This window comes from Oncorhynchus clarkii, chromosome 18 (genome assembly GCF_045791955.1).
Source record: "Oncorhynchus clarkii lewisi isolate Uvic-CL-2024 chromosome 18, UVic_Ocla_1.0, whole genome shotgun sequence".
NCBI lineage: Eukaryota > Metazoa > Chordata > Actinopteri > Salmoniformes > Salmonidae > Oncorhynchus > Oncorhynchus clarkii.
Window position 1 is genome coordinate 66,746,343 of NC_092164.1, and position 9,593 is coordinate 66,755,935.

At 45.9% G+C, this 9,593-nt stretch overlaps 1 protein-coding gene across 2 annotated transcripts in view; it reads right to left on the reverse strand.

Annotated features, from left to right (window-relative positions):
• Positions 1–6,767, reverse strand: part of LOC139373868 (hippocalcin-like protein 1) — a 73,582-nt gene extending 66,815 nt beyond the window's left edge. For both annotated transcript variants that reach the window (XM_071114961.1, XM_071114962.1), the window contains exon 1: positions 6,345–6,767. The gene's annotated coding sequence lies outside the window, so the exon portion shown is untranslated. The remainder of the gene's footprint in view (positions 1–6,344) is intronic.
• Positions 6,768–9,593: the final 2,826 nt, after the last annotated feature.

The window sequence follows — 9,593 nt, forward strand, 5'->3', positions numbered from 1 at the left end:
CTCTGTGTAGTACTGTGGAATAGAGTTCCATGTAGTCATGTCTCTATGTAGTACTGTGGAATAGAGTTCCATGTAGTCATGGCTCTATGTAGTACTGTGGAATAGAGTTCCATGTAGTCATGGCTCTATGTAGTACTGTGGAATAGAGTTCCATGTAGTCATGGCTCTATGTAGTACTGTGGAATAGAGTTCCATGTAGTCATGGCTCTGTGTAGTACTGTGGAATAGAGTTCCATGTAGTCATGTCTCTATGTAGTACTGTGGAATAGAGTTCCATGTAGTCATGGCTCTATGTAGTACTGTGGAATAGAGTTCCATGTAGTCATGGCTCTATGTAGTACTGTGGAATAGAGTTCCATGTAGTCATGGCTCTATGTAGTACTGTGGAATAGAGTTCCATGTAGTCATGGCTCTATGTAGTACTGTGGAATAGAGTTCCATGTAGTCATGGCTCTATATAGTACTGTGGAATAGAGTTCCATGTAGTCATGGCTCTATGTAGTACTGTGGAATAGAGTTCCATGTAGTCATGGCTCTATATAGTACTGTGGAATAGAGTTCCATGTAGTCATGGCTCTATGTAGTACTGTGGAATAGAGTTCCATGTAGTGATGGCTCTATGTAGTACTGTGGAATAGAGTTCCATGTAGTCATGGCTCTATGTAGTACTGTGGAATAGAGTTCCATGTAGTCATGGCTCTATGTAGTACTGTGAGCCTCCCATAGTCTGTTCTGGACATGGGGACTGTGAAGCGATCTCTGATGGCAAGTCTTTTGGAGTCTGCATGGGTGTCTGAGCTGTGTGCTAGTCGTTTAACACTATAACTGCCATAACCCAACAGCTACTGATGTTTGATTTTTAAATACAAATAAATCTGGCTTATGTCATGTTCCTCCCCTGACTTTTCCTAAAATGTTTTTCCTAATTTTGAAATGACAAACAGAAAAGTATTTAGAGCCTTCGTACTTGTTCTGTTTTTGTTTTTACACTTTCCCAACTTAACCTGCCAAGACAATGTTCTGTAGGACGTTGGTACCCAGCCAGGCTCCAAGACAATGTTCTGTAGGACGTTGGTACCCAACCAGGCTCCAAGACAATGTTCTGTAGGATGTTGGTACCCAGCCAGGCTCCAAGACAATGTTCTGTAGGACGTTGGTACCCAGCCAGGCTCCAAGACAATGTGCTGTAGGACGTTGGTACCCAGCCAGGCTCCAAGACAATGTTCTGTAGAACGTTGGTACCCAGCCAGGCTCCAAGACAATGTTCTGTAGGATGTTGGTACCCAGCCAGGCTCCAAGACAATGTTCTGTAGGACGTTGGTACCCAGCCACCCACCAAGACAATGTTCTGTAGGACGTTGGCACCCAGCCAGGTGCTAAGACAATGTTCTGTAGGACGTTGTCTGTAGGACGTTGGTACCCAGCCAGGCTCCAAGACAATGTTCTGTAGGATGTTGGTACCCAGCCAGGCACCAAGACAATGTGCTGTAGGACGTTGGTACCCAGCCAGGCTCCAAGACAATGTTCTGTAGGACGTTGGCACCCAGCCAGGCGCCAAGACAATGTTCTGTAGGACGTTGGTACCCAGCCAGGTGCTAAGACAATGTTCTGTAGGACGTTGGTACCCAGCCAGGCTCCAAGACAATGTCCTGTAGGATGTTGGTACCCAGCCAGGTGCTAAGACAATGTCCTGTAGGATGTTGGTACCCAGCCAGGTGCTAATGCGTCTCTCTCTCCTCACTGAATGAATGACAAATGGAAGAATCGGCAATAATTGTGCACCTTACTTCACAATTGAATTTAAATGAGGCCTAACTGAATGATAAAGAGGGTGAAGAGGTTGATTTTAATTTAGAAAGACAATAGTCTAATGATGAGTTTATGTTATGCCTGTTTCTCAGTGTTGGCGCTCATGTTAATCATTTGACAGCGTGTCTTGCGAGTTGACACCATTCTCTTTGACATTTAACTTTGTACTGCTGAAGACTGGGGTAAAGTAATTTTCTCTGATGAATCACCTTTCCGATTGTTTGGGGCATCCGGAAAAAAGCTTGTCCGGAGAAGACAAGGTGAGCGTGACCATAAGCCCTGTGTCGTGCCAACAGTAAAGCATCCTGAGACCATTCATGTGTGGGGTTGCTTCTCAGCCAAGGGTGTGGGCTTACTCACAATTTTGCCTAAGAACACAGCCATGAATAAAGAATGGTACCAACACATCCTCCGAGAGCAACTTCTCCCAACCATCCAGGAACAGTTTGGTGACGAACAATGCCTTTTCCAGAACTGTTGTCCAGGAGTCCCCCCCCCATCAGAACTGTTGTTGTCCCCCCCCCCCCCCCCCCCCCCCCCCAATCAGAACTGTTGTCCAGGAGTCCCCCCCCATCAGAACTGTTGTCCAGGAGTCCCCCCCCATCAGAACTGTTATCCAGGAGTCCCCCCCCATCAGAACTGTTATCCAGGAGTCCCCCCCCCCCATCAGAACTGTTGTCCAGGAGTCGTCCCCCCCCCATCAGAACTGTTGTCCAGGAGTCCCCCCCCCCCCATCAGAACTGTTGTCCAGGAGTCCCCCCCCCATCAGAACTGTTGTCCAGGAGTCCCCCCCCCCCCCCAATCAGAACTGTTGTCCAGGAGTCCCCCCCCCCATCAGAACTGTTGTCCAGGAGTCCCCCCCCCATCAGAACTGTTGTCCAGGAGTCCCCCCCCCATCAGAACTGTTGTCCCCCCCCCCCCCCCCCCCCAATCAGAACTGTTGTCCAGGAGTCCCCCCCCATCAGAACTGTTGTCCAGGAGTCCCCCCCCCCATCAGAACTGTTGTCCAGGAGTCCCCCCCCCCCCCCCCAATCAGAACTGTTGTCCAGGAGTCCCCCCCCCCCCCCCAATCAGAACTGTTGTCCAGGAGTCCCAGGAGTCCCCCCCCCCCCCCCCCCATCAGAACTGTTATCCAGGAGTCCCCCCCCCCAATCAGAACTGTTGTCCAGGAGTCCCCCCCCCCCCCCAATCAGAACTGTTATCCAGGAGTCCCCCCCCCCCCCCCCAATCAGAACTGTTATCCAGGAGTCCCCCCCCCATCAGAACTGTTATCCAGGAGTCCCCCCCCCATCAGAACTGTTGTCCAGGAGTCTCCCCCCCATCAGAACTGTTATCCAGGAGTCCCCCCCCATCAGAACTGTTATCCAGGAGTCCCCCCCCATCAGAACTGTTATCCAGGAGTCCCCCCCCCATCAGAACTGTTGTCCAGGAGTCTCCCCCCCATCAGAACTGTTATCCAGGAGTCCCCCCCCATCAGAACTGTTGTCCAGGAGTCTCCCCCCCATCAGAACTGTTATCCAGGAGTCCCCCCCCATCAGAACTGTTGTCCAGGAGTCCCCCCCCCATCAGAACTGTTATCCAGGAGTCCCCCCCCCCATCAGAACTGTTGTCCAGGAGTCCCCCCCCCATCAGAACTGTTGTCCAGGAGTCCCCCCCCCATCAGAACTGTTGTCCAGGAGTCCCCCCCCCCCATCAGAACTGTTGTCCAGGAGTCCCCCCCCCCCCATCAGAACTGTTGTCCAGGAGTCCCCCCCAATCAGAACTGTTATCCAGGAGTCCCCCCCCCCATCAGAACTGTTATCCAGGAGTCCCCCCCATCAGAACTGTTGTCCAGGAGTCCCCCCCCCCATCAGAACTGTTATCCAGGAGTCCCCCCCCATCAGAACTGTTGTCCAGGAGTCCCCCCCCCCATCAGAACTGTTATCCAGGAGTCCCCCCCCCCCATCAGAACTGTTATCCAGGAGTCCCCCCCCCATCAGAACTGTTGTCCAGGAGTCCCCCCCCATCAGAACTGTTATCCAGGAGTCCCCCCCCCATCAGAACTGTTATCCAGGAGTCCCCCCCCCATCAGAACTGTTGTCCAGGAGTCCCCCCCCATCAGAACTGTTGTCCAGGAGTCCCCCCCCCCATCATGATCAGTAGTTTTAAGGATGTATCAGTCCATTTTTTTGACAATCTGATCATAACAGCAGAATGACAAGGACCTGCTCCCATCTGCTCCCGTACGCCCAATGACAGGAGCAGTAGGAGTAGTTCCCACACCTCGCTTGCTTGCAAAAAGTTTAATTGAAACATCGGCTGGTAGACTGAAATGTTTGCTTTTCAAATAAATAAAAAAAACAGGAACTTTTAAGCAAGCAACATAGTGAGAACTTCTCTTTTAAGGCATTAACTCAAAACGTACCCGCTAGTGACTCCAACTGTGTTTACCCTTTCAAGATCAAAGCACACAACAAGACACCCCCAACTACCAAACTCATCCATCATGTCAGCCATAGATCCAGAAGCAGTGTGCTGTACCAGAGGGAGGGCTGGCAAAGCTGCCTCTCTAGCCAAGCCAAGGTCTTCTGTCATGGGGTGTACAAAGAGAGAGAGAGCCATGGTAGTGTGGGAGACGTGGAGTGGCCGCTGGGCAAGAGTGAGTGATTCGTGAGTGCGCACGCGTGCGTGTGCTCTTGTGTGTGCATGCATATTGTGTGTGTGTGTACTCGTGTAGGGCGGCAGGTAGACTAGTGGTTAGAGCCTTGGGCCAGTAACTGAAAGCTTGCTGGTTTGAATACCTGAGCTGACAAGGTGAAATATCTGTTGGTGTGCCCTTGAGCAAGGCTCTTAACCCTAATTTGTACACATAGCAGATAAGACAGTACTCTGTTGAAGTGCATCAGGCCACATAGCAGATAAGACAGTAAGTACTCTGTTGAAGTGCATCAGGCCACATAGCAGATAAGACAGTAAGTACTCTGTTGAAGTGCCTCAGGCCACATAGCAGATAAGACAGTACTCTGTTGAAGTGCATCAGGCCACATAGCAGATAAGACAGTAAGTACTCTGTTGAAGTGCATCAGGCCACATAGCAGATAAGACAGTAAGTACTCTGTTGAAGTGCATCAGGCCACATAGCAGATAAGACAGTACTCTGTTGAAGTGCATCAGGCCACATAGCAGATAAGACAGTACTCTGTTGAAGTGCATCAGGCCACATAGCAGATGACTGTGCTAAGGACAGCTTCATCCACCTCCTTTCCTATAGGCTACAGATGGCATTCCTTGCAGCTCATACAGTCACATTTATCACATGTAATTAAGTCATGCTACCAGAACGCAGCATGCGTTTGGAATAGCGCGTGGAGTGAAATAGGCCGCCATCTATCGGTAGTGACAGCTCCATAAATTCTCTCTCACCCACCGTGCCACTCAACTACCGGTAAGCACTACCGGTATCTTTCTTAAGTATCGATGAAATGATACAAACCGGGATTTTACGTGACTCATAAAACACATTACTGACGTGGCTTTAACAGGCAGAGAAGAAGTGAACTGACAAAACGACCCGAGAGCACATTTACGGGATAAAATAACCTATACTGCTGTTTTATATCGACTTTTTGCAATAATAGGCTATGATATTAAGCTTATATCATATAACATGTAAATAGAATATGCCGAAGCATATATTTAATATGTTTTTATCCTTCATGTTTTGATTGTGTAGGCTACAACAGTATAGACCCAGGTCCATATCACTGTCAACAAATACATAGAATAGGCTGAATAACAAATGAACGTTCCGCTATGGGGAAAATCATTAAGATAGCATAAGCCTCTGAGCCACATGTATAATTATTAAAACCATAATTCTGAACGTCACTGCGTTCACACACTGTGGTATGATCTACTGTAGACTACCTACCGTACAGCGCATCATATATCCCATTCCATAGCCTAAACTAATTAAACAATCATACAATTCCCAAACAACAGCATGACATCGTCTGAAGAGGGTAGAAGAAGAGAAATACATGATTTTCAGACGAGAAGAGGAGAGAGGGAGAGAGATTCCGAGGAGTACACCAAGCGCGTCGCATCGTGGCTGTTACTGTCACACCCCCAATCTGTCATCACACCCGAGAGCACATTTCAATAGATGCTCGTCACATAAAAATGCTAATCATATTTATGATCTGCTTGTTGTTTTGCAATCACGAAATGAATCCGCTTCATGCAGCATATTGTAGCTAGGCCATATGGAAAACGCTATCATCCAAGCATTGCACAGTCTATAATTCCGAGGAAAAAAACTCTAAAGATTATCATTCGGCCTATATAATGAAAACAACGGTTTTCCAAGACAAAAAATATTAATTTTAATTTGGCCAGATGATTATTTTAGCACATCTCAGAGAACACACATTCGATAAAGGGAGCTCAAGTTCCGAAAGAGCCCCTGCAACGATGTCAAACCATTAACTATTAAAAACCGATATAAATATTTCAGGCAGATGCGAACAAGCATCATTCATTCAGTTAATTCTTACCCTTTATCAAACCGAGAGCTCCGCGAGCTGATGATCACCGAGCGTAGCGATGGGGGACCAGAGAGACGGGATGCTCTGCTTGTTCTGGCTGCGTCCTCCGCTCGATAGATAGGAGATGGAAGAGTGTCCGGACTGGCTGCTTGGTACACACGGCTACTGTCCTGCTTCTTCCTCTTCTTATGCTGCTACTGCGGCGGAGCCCTGCAAACCATGATACCGTCACAACGTCACACTCAAGCCCCGTGAGACAACAACAAGCAGACCGAGCGAGTCAGCTAACGGCTGGGAGGGCGCGGGCTTCCACCGGGATAAGAGAGAGAGAGTTGGGTTTAGCTAGTTGGGTTTAGCGGGGTAGAGGGGATTTAAGGAGGGGGGAGGGGGGTCCGAGGGATTACGTGATACCGGTTTAATTAGATAGTCATACGCCTATTGGCACAGCGGTTTGTGTGTGAGGGCGCGCAGGCAGCCCTCTCTCTCTCTCTCTCTCTCTCTCTCTCTCTCTCTCTCTCTCTCTCTCGCGGTAGATTTGAGAGGATGTAGTTCACCACATGATGGACAAAAGTTAGAGCACCACTATTTCCTCCTAGAATATTATTGGCTATTTACAAATAGTATGATAAATCATTTTCATTATCCCTTCATGAAGAGTCTGTTGGCATGCAATGAGGCCACCTAGGGTTGAAATGAAATATGAACTCATTAATATGACAAGCATTCAATAGGCTAACAATAATCAGGTTTCATCCACAGATTTTATGGAATAAAGTCATATGATATATTTATATATAAATCACCACAGCTGTGATGGAAACAGTACGTTTCGGAAAAAAATAATAATACATGCCGACAGACCGTGTGTTTGTTTAACACGTTGGGATATTTAATATATAATAAAACATTTCTAGTTCTTATCCACAATAATTTCATCGTGTAGACTAGAAGGCGGGTTTGCTATTTAACGCAACAGTTTTTTTTGTGTGATAAAGCTACGGTAGAGTTGGAATTGCTATGGAAACACATTGAACTTTTGATTTGCATTCGGTAAATAAAAACTTAAGCTTGAAAAAAAATACAAAAAAAACAGTACGTTGTGTGTGCCTGACGTCATCACGCAATTATTTGTATTTGCTTGGTATCAGGGTGGTGTCCTGGCTGGGAAACACCACTGATGGGGAAATGCTCACACTTTCTTTATGCAAATTCTAGAAAATGCACGTGAAAATCTGTCTCCAATTGGATGGAAACCTAGCTACTGACCAGGTGTCAGTTTGAATGAACGTGTGTTCATCCATCCTTTTTAAAATGCTATTTCAGGTTACTGAAACATCATATAGTCCTATCATAAACACAGCTGTTCAAACAATACATCCAGGAGAAGACACACACACACACACACAGTCCACAGGATGCTGGTGGCACCTTGATTGGAGAGAATGGGCTCATTGTAATGACTGGAGAGGAATCAGTGGAATGGTAAATATATATACTGTATATCAAAAACATGGTTTCCTGGTGTTTGATGCAAATCCATTCTGGCCATTATTATTATTATTATTATTCATATTATTATTATTCATAATATTATTCATATTCATATTATTATTATTATTACTATTATATATTATTATTATTCATATTATTATTATTCATATTATTCATATTATTATTCATATTATTATTCATATGATTATTATTATTACTAGTATTATTATTATATATTATTATTATTATTATTATTTTTATTATTAGCCATCCTCCCCTCTGCAGCCTCCTGTCTCACACACACACACACACACACACACACACACACACACACACACACACACACACACACACACACACACACACACACACACTCACGCACTCACACACACACACACACACACACACACACACACACACACACACACACACACACACACACACACACACACACACACACACACACACACACACACACACACACACACACACACACACACACACACACACACACACACACACACACACACACACACACACACCTGTAGAACAAGCCTGTATTAACTCTAGCGGGTCTAGAGCGAGTCGAATAGAGAGCAATACCCGTTACTTCGTTATGATCATGTTTCACATTCTCAATTTGACAGAAAACGGCGATAGCACTGGGAAAGCACCTACGGAATCGTGACCATCACATTCGAATCCTCATCAGGCCTGCCTGAAGCTCTATTTCCTACTCTGTTGGCTCAGTATTATTTGCAAGGTGAATCAAAAAAGTCAAACTGCTAATCAATCCTTCAGTCACTTCAAAGTGAGGTGAAGTTAGAGAGGCAGTCAATAATATAACCACAGACACTCTACAGTAGTATATAGCCTATAGAGAATCCTACAGGGACCCCGTCATAGAGAGAAAGTTGTGAAGTCGTGACCATCCCACTCGTACCACATCCGCTGCCAAAAGCTCTATTCGCAGTGAGGGGCTCAGTAGACATATTATGTGAGGTAGGCAGGGATATAAACAACGATGTACCTACAGCCCGCAGGGAACAAAGCAAACAGAGAAAAGGTGAATTGATTTTATTTGCTGGTTTGATCGAATATAACCGATCGTTGACCAACAGCTTAACAAAGTTCATCCTGGAGTGTTCCAATTCATGCTTCTTTCTGCTGTAGGCCTTCCTGCAGGGTATCCTAGAGGTTAGAGCGTTGGACTAGTAACTGGAAGGTTGCAAGTTCAAACCCCCGAGCTGGACAAGGTACAAATCTGTCGTTCTGCCCCTGAACAAGGCAGTTAACCCACTGTTCCTAGGCCGTCATTGAAAATAAGAATTTGTTCTTAACTGACTTGCCGGGTTAAATAAAGGTAAAATAAAATAAATACAATTTCAGGGATTGTATTCTTCTTGTGGGGAGTGAACGCACCTACTGAAAGTAATAGTTGCTCTCCCCTGTCGCAGGTTGATGACCCGGTGTGCTACATTGAGGATTCCACTATTGCCACTGTCCATGGTGCTGAATGTCAACATTAGAATGTTTGTCAACAATAATTTTGCACGCCCAATTTTTCAGTTTTTGATTTGTTAAAAAAGTTTGAAATATCCAACAATCCATTATTGTGTCCCACTTGTTGTTGATTCTTCACAAAAAAATACAATTTTATATCTTTATGTTTGAAGCCTGAAATGTGGCAAAAGGTCGCAAAGTTCTAGGGGGCCGAATACTTTCGCAAGGCACTGTATGTCTCTCCCTTTGGTTCCTTCCCTATAT